This window comes from Pinus tabuliformis, chromosome 6 (assembly GCF_031772625.1).
Source record: "Pinus tabuliformis cultivar Carrire ecotype Pingquan chromosome 6, CPIR1, whole genome shotgun sequence".
Taxonomy (NCBI): Eukaryota; Viridiplantae; Streptophyta; class Pinopsida; order Pinales; family Pinaceae; genus Pinus; species Pinus tabuliformis.
Genome location: NC_142292.1, coordinates 918,578,421 through 918,599,278, shown reverse-complemented (window position 1 = coordinate 918,599,278; position 20,858 = coordinate 918,578,421). Strand labels below are relative to the sequence as shown.

The window sequence follows — 20,858 nt, the reverse complement described above, 5'->3', positions numbered from 1 at the left end:
AACGATTTTTTATTGTTATCTTATTCAGTGCTTGGTAATCAATGCACATTCTCCTCGAGCCATCTTTCTTTCTCACCAAAATGATTAGTGACCCACATGGTGATGTGCTAGGTTTGATGAACCCTTTCTCGAGAAACTCCTACACCTACTTCTTGATTTTTGCATTCTCTAAAGCAGACAACCTGTACATCCAAGTGTTAGGCAATGGAACATCTTGCTGCAAAACAAGATCATGCACTATTCCCTTTTTGAGTGGCAGACCTTTAGGTTCTTGAAACAAGATATCATACTCCAAAGGAAGGAAGGAAACCCCATTCAGTTAGAGGGAGAAAAGGTAAAGGGTAAGGGACGAAGTCATTAGTGCTGGTCTTTCTAATAGGTAAATAGTGATACCTCCTAAGCGCTTCATTCAGTTCACAACCTTTTCTAAATCAGCTTGTTGTTCAGCATTACAACCCTCAAATACATTGGTTTTGTCAGGTTTCCTTTCCTTTACAACCATCAGTAAGAATTGTTTACATGAATTTATCATTCGTTTCATCTGCCCTGAGTTTATGAGAGTATAATTATTCTTGAGCTTATGAGCTCTTACAAAGTATTTGATTCCATCTTTAACAAGTAGATACTTGTTCTCAACTCTATATAAAATAGATTTTCTATCATACAAGTAAGGACTTCCTAAAAAAATTCCACATATATCCAAAGGAATTATGTCTAACTCAACCTCATCTACAAATGCTGACCCAAAAGAAAACTTGAGTTTGCATTGTCTAGTCACTTGTAGTTGTGCTTTATCATTTAACCATCCTAATGGGTATGGTTTCTTGTGAGGTGTAGTTTCTAATCCCAACTTCTTTACAATTGCTTCAAAAATCAAATTTACTTGTGAGCCACTATCAAACAAAGTATCGATCTTTTGATGTTTGGAAATGACTCGAATATGGAAAAGCTCATATCCTTTTCTCTCATTTTCTTCATCAATAATAGATTGTGCAGAATTACTAGTAGATGCTTCAGAATTCTTACCTCTTATACCTGTGGTTGCAATAGTTGTTTCATCTCCTGAGTATGACCCCAAATCTTTCTGAATAACTGCAGCAGTCTTCTTCTTCTTGCCCTTGAACTACTTAGGTCTCAACTCCGGATGCAGAATCCAATAGTGCTCATCATCATGCCCATTCTTTTTACAGTGAGTGCATAAAGCCTTGCTTTTCTGTGTAGTGTTAGCCTTCCTAGCTTTCCATTTCTGCTTTCTTTTCTCCTTATTCTTGCTTGCAGTGGGCTGAGATGATCCCCCAACTTCTAAGCTTCCATTCTTTCCTCTAGCTTCTACATGAGTAGCTTGTACAGATACCTCATCTATACCAGTGGGATTAAACATGAGGATAGTGTGCCTCATGTAGCTGTGTAGACCACCAATGTACTTCAATAGAGTCTCAGGTGAGTCTAATGAGATTCCTAGAATCAATGCTCTCTTTATAAATTCTTGAGTGTATCCCTGTACACTTTGCCCTTTCAACCATCGAAAGAGTTTGCTAGCTCATCATGGCTTGCTGCATGTAGGCTAATGGATAGAACTTTTTTTGCTTGCAGAAACAAATACACTCCAGACAAAGATAGTCTTACCATGTCTCTTCAGGTTAGCATGGGTCCTGCCTTCCTACCAAACCAAGGCAGTGCCTCCAAGGTGTAGGCTTCCTAGCTAAATCTTACTCTTGTCTTAATCGATATTCTGCACTTTGCAATAAACATCAATTTTCCTAATCCAATTGTCCAGCTTTTCTGCATTAAACTCTCCATCATATATAGGTAAATCAAATTTAACATCTAATTTAATCAGAGATGCCTTTCTTCTTTCCCTTTGCCTTTTGAGTGGTCATGGAAGTGAGACTCATCTTCTCCTTTGTCTTGTTTGGAGCCTGATGAATCTTCATCCTTGTGTTTTCTAAAGTCCCTATACATTTCCTCTACCATGGAATTTATGGCTAGGAAACTATGTATGAATTAAGGGTCTGGCCCCATAGAACCTTCTTCTAACATTGTCTTCTAAGGTAGACTCTCCCAATTTCAGGATTAGTTTCGACCAACTCTCCTTCTCCTAATTTGAGCTTTGATCTAGTTAGCATTCAACAGCTAAATCCAACACAAAGTTGTCTAACCTTAACAACCTTTTGCTCTAATACCACTTGATTTGAAAGTCACTCGTGAGTGATCTCAGTTAAATAATTAATGAATGAAGGTATTACAGACTCATTTGTTGGTGTTTGTCTATGTTATCTTAGGTAACAGATTGATCAGATTGCAAAATACACAGACACTAGAAAATGGAAAACAGTAAGAGAAACACAGTAAGCAAGGACAAGAACACAACAAATTAATAAGGAGTTCACCCAATCCTCTTGGGCTACATCTCCGGTCCAGCTTTCAGTGGTGGCTTTTTCTTATTGTGTCTTTAAAGCAGAGTTTTTACAATGAGGAGATCAATCTGAGTCTCCTGAAACAGATAATGCTTAGTAGGGTTCTTCTTGGATTCCCCTAAGCCACTAGAGTGCACAGATTCTTCCTTACCAAGTCTCGACCTCAACTGGTCTTGAATGGAGTGAGTCCAATTTGGTACTCAGTTCCTGACAGATATCCTCTCAGGGATTGCTTGAATCTCTCAAGCCTTCTGTCTGCTCGATGCTACCTTACTCTGGAGGTTAGCTCAGCTCTATGTTTTCTTCTTCTTTCTTATTCTCTATACTCGCTCTTTTTTTTCTCTGTCTGTTCATGGCTTAAAGCCAAGACGTCCTTGAATATTTGCTTCCTCTTCTGCCTCTTCGGATTGCCTGCTGTTGTTCGCTTGGAGTTCCCTACCTCTGCGTCATCGCCACTGTGTAACGTCTCACAGGGAAGTGGCCACTTGTCCTCTCACAAACTGCGCCATCTCTTCCTCAAATGGCTCAGTATTTCAGTTACGTTGTGAAATGATTCATCCGCCAACTCAGCGGTCAAATTAGACTTTATACTTTTATATGCCACAAATTAATTCTCCCTCCAGATCTGGTTTCTCATCGGGCATAATCTCAACCATTAGATCTGGAGCCCCCAGATCCTATGATGTTCGCTCTTATCGTGTGGTTGACTTGCTCGACCATTAGCCCAAGATGAGAGGCAGTTTCCTCTCTCATCTATTGGACACAAGTTGTGCAATGTGTGGAATCACTCATTCTCCTGCCAAATTTGCTTACCGCCCAAAGTGCCTCCGTTATTCTGCCATTTTTTGAGCGCAGGACCCGCCTTTTGCTTTTAGCGCTTTCCCTATAGTTTCCTGGCTTCCCATGTGATCAAGTGCTCAGGGCTTTTCCTTCTCAAGGTGTTTTTCCTAGCGATGCGTGATCGCGCATTAGAAACAACCTCTGTTTTCTGTTCTGGATTTCCTAACTACTAGTTTGCGTCCTGCGCGATCTCCATGGACCTCAGTCAATGCGCTTTGATTGAGGTCCTCTTCGTTCCTTGCTGGCTACAAACTACCACTGTTCAGGGGTCCTTCCTGATAGCTCTTTGTTCACAAGTTTTTGAAGTCTGTCTGATTTGATACAATCATAGCACTTTGATAATTTTCATGGATCCAATTCGGATCAGCTAAAATCCCTAGAGGTCTGTTATGTTGAAATGTTGCTTCTACCAAAGCCACCCATAAATATAGCATAGTAGATGACTTGGCACAGTCTCCTACTACCATGTCAATGCTGGAAATTCTCTAGACATGCCCATCACAATGAAAATCTATACTATCTTCTCTAGGCATTGTGGATCCTCAAGATGATCAAATGATTGTCTTTCATGTTGACAAGTTGGATAACCCTCCCTTACCTTCATTTGTTGCTTTCAAAATTCTAGTCTCCATTCAGAATGCCACTGTCCAGTGGTGTATCATTGACAAAGGCACATCCATGTGTGTGATGGTCACTAGTGTTTGGAAACAACTTGGTTCCCTTGATCTATCTCTATCCACCATCACTTTGCGTGCATGGGATAGTCACCCCTCATAGCCCCTTGGCTTATATCATAACTACTCAATCATAGTTGCTGACAAGACCATTTGTATTGATATCGAAGTCATTGATGCTCCCCTAGACTATAACATACTTTTGGGTCGTATTTATACTTACGCCATGTCATCTGTTGAATCAGTGGTTCACCAAAAGATGTGATTTCCCCATAATGGAAAGATTGTAACAATAGATCAGCTGACATACTATGATCTAAAAGCCTAAACTTCACCTCAGACCAACATTTATTTCATGGCTAACAATAAGGCTGTCTTGTCTATTTCTCCCGAAGTCTATAAAGATTCCTCTTTTCTTGGTGCTTACTATGGCCCCCTACCTACTCCTTCTGAGCTTATGTATTCAAAACAGTCTACACCTATACAAACTATTATGCCTAACTTAACTCCACCTACCAGTACAACTCCTCAAAGATCACTTCCTTCTCTTAGTATCTCTCCTAATCCATTTTCACCCGAAACTATTCCCCCAAGCCTTAACCATTGTGGAGAAACCCCTCCAGGCCATTATCCATTTGGTCAAATACCATTCTTATTCCCACCTCCCAAAGTCTATTCTACACCTATCATGGCTACATTGAGTCTACCCAATATTACCTTAGGGATCCCAGTCTATTACATATATCCCCCTGCAAACACTCCACCTAATCAATTGAAACCTTACACTACTTTAACCTCGGTCCAACCGATTGTTCCTACCCTTGAGTTCGCTTCAATTCCTCATCAACCTCAATAGGAGCATACTCCTATTGCGAAAGCATCTAACGAGGGGGGAAAAGCCTAAAAGAAGGGAACCCAAGACAAATCTTCCCCTGCAACTCCAGCTCCTCCTAAGCCACTGAAGCCTCTTCGTCTTGTGCTTTGTGTGATGTTTTGGTCACGCCGCCAATAGCTGTCCTAAACTCCCTCTTGTTAAGGATGTGATCACTAATACCTTGCATGATTCTAACATTCTCGAGGTGCAAGTCACCTTACCTGAGTCAACTAAGAAGATCTAATCGTTATGCACAAACCACCCTTGTGCTTTGTGTGATAACTATGGCCATTATTCCCATCAATGTCCCTGTCTCGAATATTTTCAAGATACATTTGAAGTGCTTCGTGAATTAGAGGCCACTCATAATGACTCCACCTCTCCTTTACATGTGGGTTCTGGTCCCACTTCTACACTAGATCAGGAGGTCTCTCCAACCCCCATTGTGATCCCTCCCCCTAATGTTGAGATGATGGAAAGTTCTGCTCCTATTCTCTACCTGTCATCATTCATGAGATATTTTTGAGTTCCCATTTTGAGTTCTTCAATTTTGTTTGTGTTTTTCACATTGAGGGATAAGATCAATTTTCTCAAGTGTCAAGGATATCAAAGGACCCATCCCATGAAGGGGGACTTACAGACCAGTCTATAGATCTCATTCACTAGCTGTTATCAATAAAAGATTAATTTGTTTAAAATTATCTTTCCAATTGGGTTATTATAATGGATAATTTATATTGTTGCTTTCTCTTTTGGGGTATATCTTCTTCTACTACAAGTTTTCTATTTGTGTTTCAGATCTAAGACGACAACAACCATCAACTTGTTGTTAGGGTCACTTGTCACCTAGTGACTTAAGTGAAGTATTTTTTGTACACCTTCCAAGAATTTTTACACTAACAAATGGCGACTGACATCATCAAATGTGTTTGGAGTCCATTACTCTAATTACATCTGGTATTCCCATAGCATACTACATCTATCCATACAAAATGGGGGGCACACAAGCCCCTCCATCTCCTCATCATCCTTTGGAGGATCTCATGCCAGTTGGGCCAAGATGCTTGAATACCTTATTCGAGCACTTGGAACACAATGACACTCCACAACCTCCTCATGCTAGGGGGCATCATTCCCACCTTTGCATACCAAATTAGTCCCCTCCATGACATATATTGGGCAACATTATCCCATGCTTGAGGGCATGATGGTTACCGCCTTAGCCACATTCTCACTTGATCAACATAAGTCTCGACCTAGAACCCACTGATCTAGGTATGGTCAATTATCCTTTCGTTCCTTGGGTAGTTTGTCCTACTGACCTCTCCGACGAGCCATGTACATATCGCGTATTGTAGATGCTTGATACCATATCTTCAAATATTCTGCTCTATGTGATGCCACACTTACCACCTAGTCCCCAGGTTTGACTTAGTGGGCGGAAATGATTCTATACCTCCTCTAGTAGTTCATTCTTGTGATATTTTCTTACCTTAATTCTTCACGAGGAACCAACCTTCCAAGAAGTATTAAGGTCGTTTTTAGACAAGTAAGGCCATCTACCTGAAAGTCGCAGATCCTAATTGTGACGGTCGGTTTGTCCACTACAATCTCCACCAGATTAAGGGCCTTCTCCTCCTATCCAAATTCTCCACATTTCACTATGAAAACAAATTGGATTTGGAGGCAAAAAGCCCTTTTATAGGAAAAACCCTAGTTTTTTCTGTTGCCCATTGCAACCAAACCATATGTCTATTTGATGAACTGTTCTGTTTGATTCACATGTCGAGTTTCGTCATGAGTAACCATCATTTACTCATGTTTTCATGGTCCCCACCAGACCTCCCCCACGTGGTAGCATCATCAAGTCACCCTTGTTCATATCATATGAGATGTGTCACCCTTGTACTTATGGAGTCTGTTCTGCATCCCCATTTAAGTCTCATTACTATGTTTCATTTGTCTTCGTGTCACATTTCTCCCATTTTACTCATCTTTGGCCTCCAGTACTTCTGCTTCGTCTTTGCCAAACCCATGTTTGAGTCATTGACCATCCCCTCTGGAATTGAGTCATTCGTTGCCAGGTCAACCAAATTTTTTTTTTATGCTCTGACAAGGGAAGTCGTCAATCCGCCATACATCTTGTCCCCTTCCATCATCATCCCTGGTGTCATTCCATAATTCACTCTACTATGTTCCCTCGTGCCTTTATTGAGGATTCCTCATTGCCTCAACTCTAGCATGCTCTCTTTTGTTGACCTCAACACATTTATTCTAGAAGAGTAGTCTAGAGGGCAATGTACCTTGGTTCTAGCCTCCATATTTTTTTAGTGCCTCAAATTAGGTAAAGGGACTCATCAATGCCCTTTGACTTGGTTGTTTCTCACGTGCTCGACATCAACTCCTTATCACGTGATTGAGATTTGTACACTTGATAGTTTGGTGATCCATACTATTGTCCCAATAATTCTGGGGGGTGTGTGAGATGTTTTCAAACCTCATGAGGGGGTGGCCCTTTAGGTAGCCCCCCACATGCCTGGATGATCACATATGTCGATCTATCTTCTGATGAAGTTCCACATATTTGAAGGGTTTAGTTTCCTCCAATTACAACCCCCATAGCATGCATGTCTCTTCCAAATGATCCATTCAGATCTTCAAAGCCCTTTCCTCTTTAGCAGGTCTTCCTTGGTTGTGATCCCCCCTCCCCAAGTTAGCTTGACAGGCATTATATCTCATGTACTCAGATGTTATTGTATTCAGTCTTTGCCTATGTTTTCCATACTCATTTTGTATATGGGATTCATTGTATTATTTTCTGGCTCATTGTTGTTAGTGTATCATGTATCATATATCATGTATTTTGTAGCTTAGACCCACATTGTTGGGCTCACCATTATTCTTTGAATGCAGTTATCTCGGCAGGTATGGATATGCCTCCCCTACTTCATTTGAGATCATGTACTACCACATAAAAGGAGACTTCTATTAGTTTTATAGGTCTTGCCCCCTCCATTATTTGTCTGTCCTTGACTTGCTTCAAATCTCTCTCTCTCTCTCTCTGACTCCCCTTTTAGTGTCTCATGGAAATGTAATCTACAATGTATTTTGGTCATATGATTTCTCCTAACACTCATACGTGTTGGGGAAATCTGTTATCACCAAAAAATGATCACCTAGCCATTTCTAACTAGGTGTATCAAAATACACCATGTAGATTTAATTTTACCATAGTAAAATCACTTTCAGTGTGGAAAATAATTTAGTAAACCACTTTTATTCAATTATTTGTTGATTTAAATAAAAAAACCCCATGAGAATAATTAGATAAATCATTATTTATTTAATTTTATCTAAGAATGATTATTAAATCATTATTTAATAAGTATTCCTTGTCACATTTGACTAAATCCTATATGAATATTTAAATAAATCATTATTTGTTTGAATTTCCTTCTTTATGTTATTAGAATAATTATTAAATCACTATTTAATAACTATTTTGATTCACACCTTTCTTGTTTCTCATGAAATAATTAATAAATCATTTAATTTGTTAATTATTTCTAAATAAAGGTATTTACCTATTTTAAATTCATTTTCCCTCTCTAATAAATATAATAATTATTCCAAGTAGTTAGAACTGAATTTGGTCAATAATATTTTATTATTCTCCATTTTCGAGATTAACTCCATACTTTGGTATATAAGGAGGGGTTTTCATTCATTCTTGACCATGATCATAATCATCGTTAGCATTATCATCATTTTTCTTGAACTCCTATTTTGAGTTCTTCACTTTTGTTTGGGTTTTTCACATTGAGAGAGAAGATCAATTTTCTGAAGCATCAAGGATATCAAAGGACCCATCCCACAGAGGGGTACTTACAAACCAATATGTAGATCTTTTTTACGAGGTGTTATCAATAAAATATTAATTCGTTTAAAATTGTCTTTCCAATTGAATTATTGTACTGGATAATTTATATTGTTGCTTTCTGTTTTGGGTTATATCTTCTTTTACTACATGTTTTCTATTTGTGCTTCAGATTTAAGACGACAACAACCATCAACTTGTTGTTAGGGTCACTTCTAACCTAATGAATTAAGCGAAGTATTTTTAGTACACCTTCCAAGAATTTTCACACTACCACCAACTATTATATTTTAGAACCAACACTTAGAAAATATTAATTGTCTTCTTGTTGAATTTTTTTTTTTAAACAATGAATTAATTATTTCCATATTTCATTGATTTTAAATCTTTAATTTCAAATGTCTCTCTTACCTTTTTCTCGTTTGTGTTTTACAATGTTCTTAACATTTTTTACATAAATATAAAAATATAACTTCATCTTTTGAGAGTGTTCAATCAAAAAAATATTTATTAAAATAATTTACACTATTTCTGCATAATATTCTTTATACCTTACTTGAATGATCTCCTAGTCCCAACTACATACTCTTTACCACATGAATAAGGAATGGTGTAAAATCCTTCCTATTACCTCAAATCGATGTTGACTTTTACAATATCCAACATTTTCTTTAATATGTTAAGGTGGGAGAAGGTCATTTTAATGTTCGAGTATCCAACATTTTCCTTAATATGTGATGATGGGAGAAAGTCACTTTAATGTTCCCTTTCTTTAAAAGAACTTACCAATATGTTCCTTTGATTTTATAACTTATTTCTTTGAAAAGTTACTTGTGTGCCTTCGATTTCATTATTTTCTCCTATACAATGCATTTTCTTTAATATGTTAGAAGGGGAGAAAGTCACTTTAATGTTCTCTTTCTTTAAATTTTTTATTAATATGTTCCTTTGATTTTATAACTTATTTCTTTAAATAGTTATTTTTGTGCCTTCAATTTCATTATTTTCTCTTAGACAATGATACCCTTAATAGACAATTTTGTTGAACAACATTTAATTGAATCCATTCTCTCTCAAACTCTAGAAAGATGTCCCATTCTTAAAAAGGTCAAACCAGCGAAGCTAGTGCATGGGTTACACTAACGTAACACGGTAATGAGTTACGAAATAATTACTTTTAAAAGGCAAACAAATCTTTAATTATAGAAATGTCATATTAATTTTTTTTTAGTATTGATTATTTATATTTAAAATATTTTTTATTTATTATTTATTTATTTTAATTTATAGATGTTTTAAATTTTTGAGTATCTATTTGGCTAGTTTTGTGTGACATACACCATAATTTTTTTAGAGTAGTAAATTTGAGTTTTGTAAAATATAAAATTTGAGTGTCTTAAAAAAAATTAAGACTATACATTCAAAAACACATTTTAAATAACAAAAAATTACAATCTCACTTAAAATTATATCTCTAAATCTATGTGAAAAAGATCAAACATCTATTAATTACAATATTACAATATCACATAAATTATATCTCCAAATCTATATGAAAAAAATAAACACCTATTAATTACACTACACATTAATTTAATACCACTATATCACCATCCTTATAATTTAATACCATTATATATTATCCTTACACTCATAAATAGTGAAAAAATATAATCTAATACCACAGTATCATTATCCTTGCACTCATAAGTGGTAAAAAATATAATGCAATACCACTCTATAAACCTCCTTACACTTAAAAGTTAGAAATAATTAATTCATACTTGTCTATGGTTGTAATTCTCCATTTGAGGAGTTTGTTCCTACATAATAGGAATTAGCTAGAATATAGTTTCTCCTAGTTTAGTGTGTGGTTGAGAGAATCTCTCAACCACACTACTGTACATCTAAGATAGAATTCCTATCTTGAGACTTTTGCTTGTATAAATATGTGTGTAATTTCCTTGATGCAAGAAAATAGAATATTTTTGAGTGTGTGCTATTTTATCTTGGTATCAGAGCGTCAGAGCCCGTAAGGGCCTGGGTCTCGGCCCCGTCCTAGGCTAAGGGAAATAATTGAGAATATATTTTTGTTTTAGTTTTTTAAGTGTCCATCATTTGTCGAAACCTGTGGCTATTTTTTGTGGTCTTAGCTTCGATAGAGAATCTTTGTTGCCAGATCCATGGAGGAGTTGCAGAGGCCAACTGTCAGCGTTGTTGCTATGTTTTTGGAGTGGTGGCCCATCGTGTAAAAGATCGCTGGTGTGGCCGCTGGGATACACGTCATGGATTTGGAGTTGGTGTGGAGGCAATAATTGGTATAGTGGTTGCAGCGGCCTGCACTTAGTGGGAGCGACCTATGTGGAGATAGGGCGACAACTCAACTTAGAACGAAGGTTGCGGAGGTGCTCCGAGGTTCATTGAGCTGGAGGTCTAGAAATGTGGCACCAATCATGATGGGACGAGAATTTGGGGGTTGCCCAAAATCCCAATTCCCAAATAAAATTCGATCCTGGGCCTGTAGGTTATGGTCCACGGAAGCGTTCTAAAGAACTTCAAACCTTTTAACTGTTAAACCATAGGTCTTCATTTAAATATTCAACCGTGGAGCTATTTTAAAATGGAACATCCATGCATTGGAGATAAACAATATAAAAACAATATATGTGTGAAGTTTTAATACCCCACAGCCACGCATAACGCAATTATGTGGGAACCATGTAAAATCCGCTCCAATCTATATCTCCTACCTCCTGATTCGATTCAATCGCAATCAGAAATCAGCATTCACAAAAATCGCCAGTCGGACATTTCAATGCGATTGATTATTGCCGAACTCTCTAATTCGGATTCCACATTAATCAAACTTTATTTAACATTTGCATCCATCGATATAATACCAATCGGTGATCACGCTTGCAGTATTGTGATATTTCTTGGGTCCGATTTAACTTCGAACAAGAACTTATCACATTCATGCCGAGATCTATTACAAGGTGAACATCTCTCAGTCGATCCGGCGTCTCTCTGTTCAAAAACCTTCGGCTGTAGCGATTCAACATTAACTTAAACCGCATTATACACACACAACTATAATCGATTTCCATATATAAGAATTAAACAACAGTTTTAGATTGCCACCGACCCATGAAGCAATCGACGGCCGATCAACAAATTTACAACACAGGATTTGACTTATTTATAAGACACATATAAACGCAACAATACAAAACCCAGGTTTATACATTAAACAAAACGGTTACAAAATTAAGGCATTCCAGCCTTAAGAACGAGCTCACGCTCGGCTACATCTTGCCACTCACAAATTACCTCACAGAACAGATATATCACACCCTATCACACTACACATATATATAAGATGGATTAGGTAGGATCGATTAGATCTTCTCCTAGTTTTTCTACAATGAAAGCTCTTCAAAAAGCGTGCATGGCTGTTATCAATAGCAAGTCTCCTCAAGACATATCCACTTTAAAGCTACTTTAAATTTATCAGCTTTAAATCCGCTTTAGCTCTTTTTTTCTGCTTTAAATCTAATTTTCTGCTTTAAGGCAGACTTTCCTCTGTTCTGATCCTCTGGTCCACGTTTGCTGCTGACTGCTCCCGCATCAGACTCCCGAGGCACAAAAATTTATGACCTCCTGGTCATATGCTTCTCCTGGTCTTCGTAATAACTTTAACTTGTGAGCTGCAATCTACCTCTACAACAGCAAGTCCTCCTTGCTGCCTCTTACCTCACCAAGCTCTCCTCTCGACTTGGTCTTTTGGTAATCACTCTAGGCTATTGCAATCTTCTTACCTTCCTCTGCAATCTTCTCACCTTCCTCTGCAATCTTCTCACCTTCCTTTATTGCTACCTACACAAAATATAAAGACCAGACATACTTTATCAAGAACTGTACCTCCTTCCGCAGAATCTTTTTCTCGCTCTGATACCAAACTGATGGGACGAGAATTTGGGGGTTGCCCAAAATCCCAATTCCCAAATAAAATTCGATCCTGGGCCTGTGGGTTATGGCCCACGGAAGCGTTCTAAAGAACTTCAAACCTTTTAACTGTTAAACCATAGGTCTTCATTTAAATATTCAACCGTGGATCTCTTTTAAAATGGAACATCCATGCATTGGAGATAAACAATATAAAAACAATATATGTGTGAAGTTTTAATACCCCACAGCCACACATAACGCAATTATGTGGGAACCATGTAAAATCCGCTCCAATCTATATCTCCTACCTCCTGATCCGATTCAATCGCAATCAGAAATCGGCATTCACAAAAATCGCCAGTCGGACATTTCAATGCGATTGATTATTGCCGAACTCTCTAATTCGGATTCCACATTAATCAAACTTTATTTAACATTTGCATCCATCGATATAATACCAATCGGTGATCACGCTTGCAGTATTGTGATATTTCTTGGGTCCGATTTAACTTCGAACAAGAACTTATCACATTCATGCCGAGATCTATTACAAGGTGAACATCTCTCAGTCGATCCAGCGTCTCTCTGTTCAAAAACCTTCGGCTGTAGCGATTCAACATTAACTTAAACTGCATTATACACACACAACTATAATCGATTTCCATATATAAGAATTAAACAACAGTTTTAGATTTCCACCGACCCATGAAGCAATCGACGGCTGATCAACAAATTTACAACACAGGTTTGACTTATTTATAAGACACATATAAACGCAACAATACAAAACCCAGGTTTATACATTAAACAAAACGGTTACAAAATTAAGGCATTCCAGCCTTAAGAACGAGCTCACGCTCGGCTACATCTTGCCACTCACAAATTACCTCACTGAACAGATATATCACACCCTATCACACTACACATATATATAAGATGGATTAGGTAGGATCGATTAGATCTTCTCCTAGTTTTTCTACAATGAAAGCTCTTCAAAAAGCGTGCATGGCTGTTATCAATAGCAAGTCTCCTCAAGACATATCCACTTTAAAGCTACTTTAAATTTATCTGCTTTAAATCTGCTTTAGCTCTTTTTTTCTGCTTTAAATCTAATTTTCTGCTTTAAGGAAGACTTTCCTTTGTTCTGATCCTCTGGTCCATGTTTGCTGCTGACTGCTCCCGCATTAGATCATGAGATCTGCGAGATCCGAGAGGATCACTGCATAGATCCAGCGTATTCAGGACGTTCTAAACTTGGTTGCTGATAAATACCTGTGGGCGTCTTTATTGAGCGAAGGAAATCAGATCGGCATATCGGCAGATTAAGTGAATCTTAGATAAAGAGATCTCCCTAGTCTCGCCAAATATCTCGCAGTGACGTGTTTGATATGAGTGAGTCGATCTCATCAATATCTCGTAGCGCCGTGTTTTATCGCCAGATTGCACTAGTATTGCCAGATTGCGCTGCTAGATTGGTCGTCGGTAGGAAAGTGAATTAGAAGAATTGAGATCTATTGTGGAAGGTGCATCACGCTAAAACGGGATTCGAGATCTATTGCTGGATTTGTGGCATCTTCAAAGTCAGAGATCGACATGTATGCAGTCATGGGTGATTGCTAATAGATATTTTCTGTTGTTATCAACGAGCCGCTAGAGAAAGCAGATCGATTTGTTGTGATCAAGCTGCTAGAGGCTGCGTACTAGTCGGAAAGAGAGCTTAGTGCTAATGATCGAGGAGTTGAGGTCACCTGTGGTGCAAAGTGGAGCAATGTGCATCACCAGATACGCAGCTACTTATTCTACTTTAGAGCCCATGAGAATCGTTGCTCATTGTCGAGCGTGGAGAACAGCTGTAGCGTGAAAGCAGTTCTAGTACTGCGTAGGACTGAGCCTAGAGCACTATTGGTAAAAGCTCTACAAGGCTGCACAAATCGAATCTCAAGAAGCAGATCTGTTTGTTGTATTGTTCTTGGCTGTGTGGAGATGGATGCTGCCCAAATCTGAACGATCTGAGTTGTGCCATTGCAGTGGGTAGTAAAGGAGTGCCGTGGAAAGAGCATTGGAGAACGTTGGAGCGCTGGTTTCTCTGGGCAACCAGCAGAGGAATGATCAGTTCCTGTCAGGGCCATGGGCATGTCAATGGCCAAGACATGAAAGACAGCAATGAGTTCCTTGTTGACATTCTTGGTGAACGCTTAACACAGAATGGGCATTTGGTTGCTTTGGATTGTGGAGCAGGCGTTGGGAGGGTCACAAAGAGCTGACTTCTAAAGCATTTTCATGAGGTGGATTTGGTAGAACCTGTTTCACATTTTCTGGAAAAGTGCTCCTGAAAAGATGAAGGTTGGCAGTTAGTCCAAATCAGTGGCAAATCATTTTGTGAATTGTTACTGTATTTCTCTGCGGGAATTCACCCCAGACGAAGGTAGATATGATGTTATATGGATTCAATGGTGTATTGGTCACCTTACAGATGCTGATTTCATTGCATTTTTTTAATCGAGCCAAGGCGGGATTATATATATACAAAACGAAGGCCAGAAAGGCTTTCCTCAAAGAATTGTATCCAGTCAAAATGTATGCATTGACAATAGAGCCACCTGCAATCGTGCAAAAGGCTTCCAATGAAAGAAGATCAAAGAGACGAACTAAGAAATCCCCAATCATGTTAGCAGGACTAGTTGCGAAAGGTGCTCAATGATCATTAAGAGCAATGCAATCAGAGTGATGTGTAGGCATTGATCAACTTCAAGTAAATTGTTAGCAGTTTGAGTCCTCTACATTGGGAAGTCAACAAGAGTTGTTGCGTGGAGAAGAAAGCAGTGTGGGTAAATTTTTTTTGGTGAGCTGTTGGTGAGTGCGAATCTCCTCAACGTTCTTGATGCCTTGCTACTACGCCAGTCTGCTACGTGGTTTGTTTGCAATTCACTAGTATGTTTGGTGCAGATCAAAAGTGTTGCCATGATGTCATGTTGTATATTGTTTTAAGAATGGTCATGTGAGTAATGTAAATCTGGTTGAAAGAATTAATTTATTTATTGTGACATTTAGCTTGGCAAACTATTGTCACGAGTATAAATCTATGTTGGAATTTGCCATTCCAACAATAGACAAATTTATTTGCAGGAATGTTCTACTACCAGATACGATGATGACATGACAATGAAAATGGCATCAAAGAATAGTGGTTGGAGCTGCATGATGATCGCGTTTGTGTGATCAGGGGAGTAGATTGTGATGGAAAGTAGTGAGCATAAGGCAGCATGCTTGAGAGCAGTGACTAGCTTTGATACTGTAGGGGAAGGTGCATTGTTTCCAAGGGAGTAGATACTGAAACACAATAGAGGAATGGACCGTGGAGTCCTGGATTATTTTTCTTGAAGGGAAAATTATGTTCTCTTCGTATGGATGTGTGCCTATGTCTGGATCATCAGTGTTTGAATGCACTGCATTGAGTCCAGGTGAAAAGTCGTCAATCCGTTTCTTTATCAGTAGACCCCTCACAGGTATCGGTTGTGAAAAATGGTTGCTGGTATGTTTCAAAAATAATCATCTATGGGCAGAGATAGAGAAATTAAATTTGAAGAGTTTATGTTGTATTTTCTTGGAATCATGTTTAAATATTATTGAGCCTTATTGAGCCTAGCTAACTCAATGCAGGCAAAGTTATTTTGTTAGAATTTGCAACTCTAACGAATGACAGGTTAAGCATGGAGTTCCAAGAAGTTATTTGAACAGACAAGGATGCCCAAGATGTGAACAATGAACAAATGAGGTAAAGCAGCAACAACAACATTTATGGTGGACAACAAAATAGATGTTTGTTTGAATTAGTGTGGTTTGTGGAATAGACTCCCTAGCATGTTATAAACAAGTCCAGTTGTTGTAATGGTCATTGTATGTACCCAGAAACTCCAAAATGTTGAATGAAATGTAAGCCTTTTAAAGGTATTTGAAAGTTCGTGGTGATCTTAAAACCACTTTGTAATGGATTGCCTTAGTGGCTGGTTGGTGGTGAGCCAGAAACCATCCATAGAGCTTTAGTGGCTACAGGATTTGCCCGGAGGTGGCACATTTAAGTTCTGGATTTGCTCGGTGGTGGCAAATCGGACTTGCCCGGTGGTGGCAGAGCCTTAGTGGCTACAGGATTTCCCTGGTGGTGGCAGATCGGACTTGCCCAGTGGTGGCATATTGCCTGAGTGGCTAACGTGTACACAGGAGCTTTGTGCTCATAAGAGGAGGTGGACTGCAGTAACACCTGGCTCACGGTCTCAGATATTGGTGTGTCTGAGCACAAGAGGGTCGGCGCACTTTTCTATCTGACAGTTGCGTCGAAAGGCGCAATCAGCGCAATTGTTTGCGATTGTTATTTGGACATGAATATTTGGCTCAGAAAGGCACTGATCTCTCTTTTTTTTGGGAAGTTCTGCACATGCAATTCGCCCAATGGTGGTGGATTTGTAGGTACATATATGCAGTGATAATGTTCGACAGAATCTCTTTTTTTTGGGAAGTTCTGCACATGCAATTCGCCCAATGGTGGTGGATTTGTAGGTACATATATGCAGTGATAATGTTCGACAGAATCATGTATGCAAAGGACATCCTACAGGACTAACGGTTGCAACGATTGGTACCCATACATTTTGGTGGATGGTTGCTCTTTATATGGACGTCAACATATTTTTTGTTATGTTTGACCACAACCAGACTTTGTGAATCACTAGCATGACAAGTAGTCATTAAGGGGGGGAGTTAGAAATAATTAATTCCTACTTGTCTATGGTTGTAATTCTCCATTTGAGGAGTTTGTTCCTACATAATAGGAATTAGCTAGAATATAGTTTCTCCTAGTTTAGTGTGTGGTTGAGAGAATCTCTCAACCACACTAATGTACGTCTACGATAAAATTCCTATCTTGAGACTTTTGCTTATATAAATATGTATGTAATTTCCTTGATGCAAGAAAATAAAATATTTTTGAGTGTATGCTATTTTATCTTTAAATAGTGAAGTATGTAAAATGGAATTGAAGGTGTGCAATTGACCCAAAAAAGAATAAAGAAAAAAAAAATACTACAACCGTAATGCAGTAATAGGGGGTAAAGGCAACCATTTCTCTTGTACGCCGAGAATATATGCACCTTCATAGGTTAAGTTTGTGACTTCGTTCATGTGAAAGCGACCGTTACGCGGGGTGTCGTTAAAGTTCATACGTCCCTTTTTACACGTAGGCCAGCAATTCGATAATCCATTCAAAATATCCGGTAAATGCATGCACACGTTAGCAACCCAACTAACAGATAAAGTTAAATTATTGCATGCGAATTTTGCGTGAGGGATCTGAGCGGGTCCCTCTCGCTACAAAGTCTGCGCCTAACAATCATATAGACACATCTACGTCGCCTCGTCACTTTATTCAAAAGGCTCCACTTGCCGTATGTAGCCCGACGTGACGTGGATTTTCAGAGGTTGAAGTAAATGACTGACCTTACGTGTAAAACTACATGAACGACGTGGCAATAGGGGATGGTGGCATCTCGAGAAAGAGGGGCAGATAATGAATGATTGATTGTAAATTGAAGTTCAAAACGCAACATAAGTGATGAAACAATGGTGGGAGGGCAGCTACCAGTCCCTCTAGTGGCCGTGACAGCGAGTTGGATGCTTTGAAGCATTGACTGCTCTTCACAGTTTACATTTGGATTCACCACCCTCCACAAAATATTATTAATATAAAAATATATGCGAATATTATATTTAATCGGGACAAATTTAAATTTAAGTTTTCTTTATTAATGTAATTGTGTTAGTTTGTTGATATGCATTCTATATTCATACTTGAAACCGCAGATGGCTCATTAAATCTGTTATAGTTTCTTTATTTTATGATTAGAATGGGTTTTTTAGAATTTTGTTTTGTAAATAAAAAAATTAGGTGTGTAAATGAGATCCAATGAGGAGAATATATTTTTAGTCGTCATCACAGATCAAGGGTTAAAATTACATTTTGAAAGTTGAAAAATTTATCGATAATTTAGAAAATTTAATAGATGCATCTATTTGTCTGATCCTTAGGCCCTTTGTTTCATGCTTCTTCCCTTGTCCCTCTGTTTCATTGTCCCTCCATTCACAATTGTGTTGCATTTGCATGGACTTATCACATGAAATCTCATGTTTTAAGCCTTCACTCTACCCTATCACACACAGCTACAGAAACCCATTTCATTCCATTTACACAATGGCAAAAATATGGCATTTTGAACCTCAATCGGGATTTGGGAACCTTGCGCAATGTTTTGTTACAAAATGAGTTGGTTTGGGGTTATAGGAAGTAATTGCAAAGCATAGTTGCTTTCTCTATGGGGTGTTTTGGATGCACTAGTTGGATGGAAATTGAGGAATTAGAGGTGGTTCGTGACTAAATCTATTGAGTGGGCTCGAGGGCATTCTGGTTTTGGGTCGTCCTCTCTATTTCATTGGATGCAACACATTAGAGTCGTATCAGAGTCTTTCAAGCACACCTCTTTCCCCCATATATACAAAGAGAAAAACATGGTGGTCGATCTCTTGTCCAAACAAGGTCAATCTGCTTAATCAAGCGAAATTGTAGAAATATCAAGAAATTTGCTACTGCTAATGAAATCGAACTGAAATCAAGAGACAAAAAATTCTTTTACTCCTATGGGAAGGAAAACACATGATAGAAACACATGCAATAACATGCAACCATCAAATTGCAAGGAACATAATGATTTTATAGGGGAACCTAACTGAGAAAAACCCCTTTGCTGCTATGCATTAATTCATATGAGAAAGAAAAACAATTACAATTTTTTGCTTCAACTATGAAGCACACCTGCACTATAAAATTGTTCTCCTGCTCGGCAACCTACTCTGGCCAACACACAACTAGTTTAAGCCTCATCCAACCTCCTATTTCCTTGCACAATCTTGAAGGAATTAAACTCCTAAATAATAGGGAAATTCTCTATTTCCTCGCGCAAATCCAAGGGGAATTGACCATTTGCTCAGTGTCAAAGCACTATACACTCAACAATACAATTATAAATACAAATGCGATTTTTCCATCCACTCAATTAGGCAATTCGAATTCCATGCATCACTGGGTTTATTTTTAGCCAATTGACTAGTTAACTAAGAGATCAACGAGTTAAAAACAATCATAACTACTCAATTGAATTTCAATTGACACAACTAAGGACTAGAGCTCAATTAACTTAGTACAACCAACAATAACTCAACTATATTGTTAGATCTTAGTAATCAACTCATGCACAACTCTACTTCTAGCCTACAAACTCAAATTTATTGACTTAACTACGAGACAAGGTCATGTCACTCTAGCTAATTGCAATCCAAGTCATCCTACTGATGTGGACAATCGAATTTTCTCCATTCAACTAAGGCACTAGTCAACTGAAGTATTTTCTTGCTACAATTTCAACACTCCCTCTTAGTAAGAAAATGGATTTGTACAACCCCATTCTTGGTCCTGTAAGAATGTACTATAATAAAAACCCCTCTCACTTTTGTTGTTGTTACTACAACAACTACAACTAAGAAGCATCCAAAATACTAAATCAACCATGTCTCTAAGTTGCAACTATCTACTGGGAAATTTGCGTTGTTGTTGACTCTTCTGCTGAGCCTCCTACTATGTTGTCAACACTTCTATGTGCTCCTTAGTATCTGACTGCTCCAATTGACACGTATCCTCCTTCTACTGAATATTGTGGGCCGCTATAGCAAGGGTAATGATCCATGAGAAGAGTATACTGAAACTACTACTCCTCTCCTCTGAACCCTGCCCAAATCTTTGCAACTCTGGAACTAAAGCTCTAATTGCCCCACCTCACTCCTTGAGGTATGGTTGCATGGATGGGAAAATCTACCTCTAGCTTGTAGATATTTCTCACTCTAAATCCAATTTGTTTCACTTGTCCAGTAGCAACATGTTTCAGAAAAGCTTTTCCCTTACTAAACACCACTTTTCCCTTACTGAACACCATATCATAACCTTTGTCCTCCAATACAACTACAAAAATCATTTTTTTCTTCAGCCCAGGCACATATATTACATTTTTCAAGTGAATATGGGAGCCTAACTCCCTCTTAAAGGTGAAAATACCAATTCCTTTGGTACTATACCTCCCATCATCTCCAAATTCTATGTGTGATTTGACATCCTCTCTTCTAGGCTACTG

The 20,858-nt window shown here is 38.3% G+C and overlaps 1 pseudogene; it reads left to right on the top strand.

Moving 5' to 3' along the window:
• LOC149261939 (alpha N-terminal protein methyltransferase 1-like) overlaps window positions 1-15,331 on the top strand; it is a 64,992-nt pseudogene extending 49,661 nt beyond the window's left edge.
• Window positions 15,332-20,858: the final 5,527 nt, after the last annotated feature.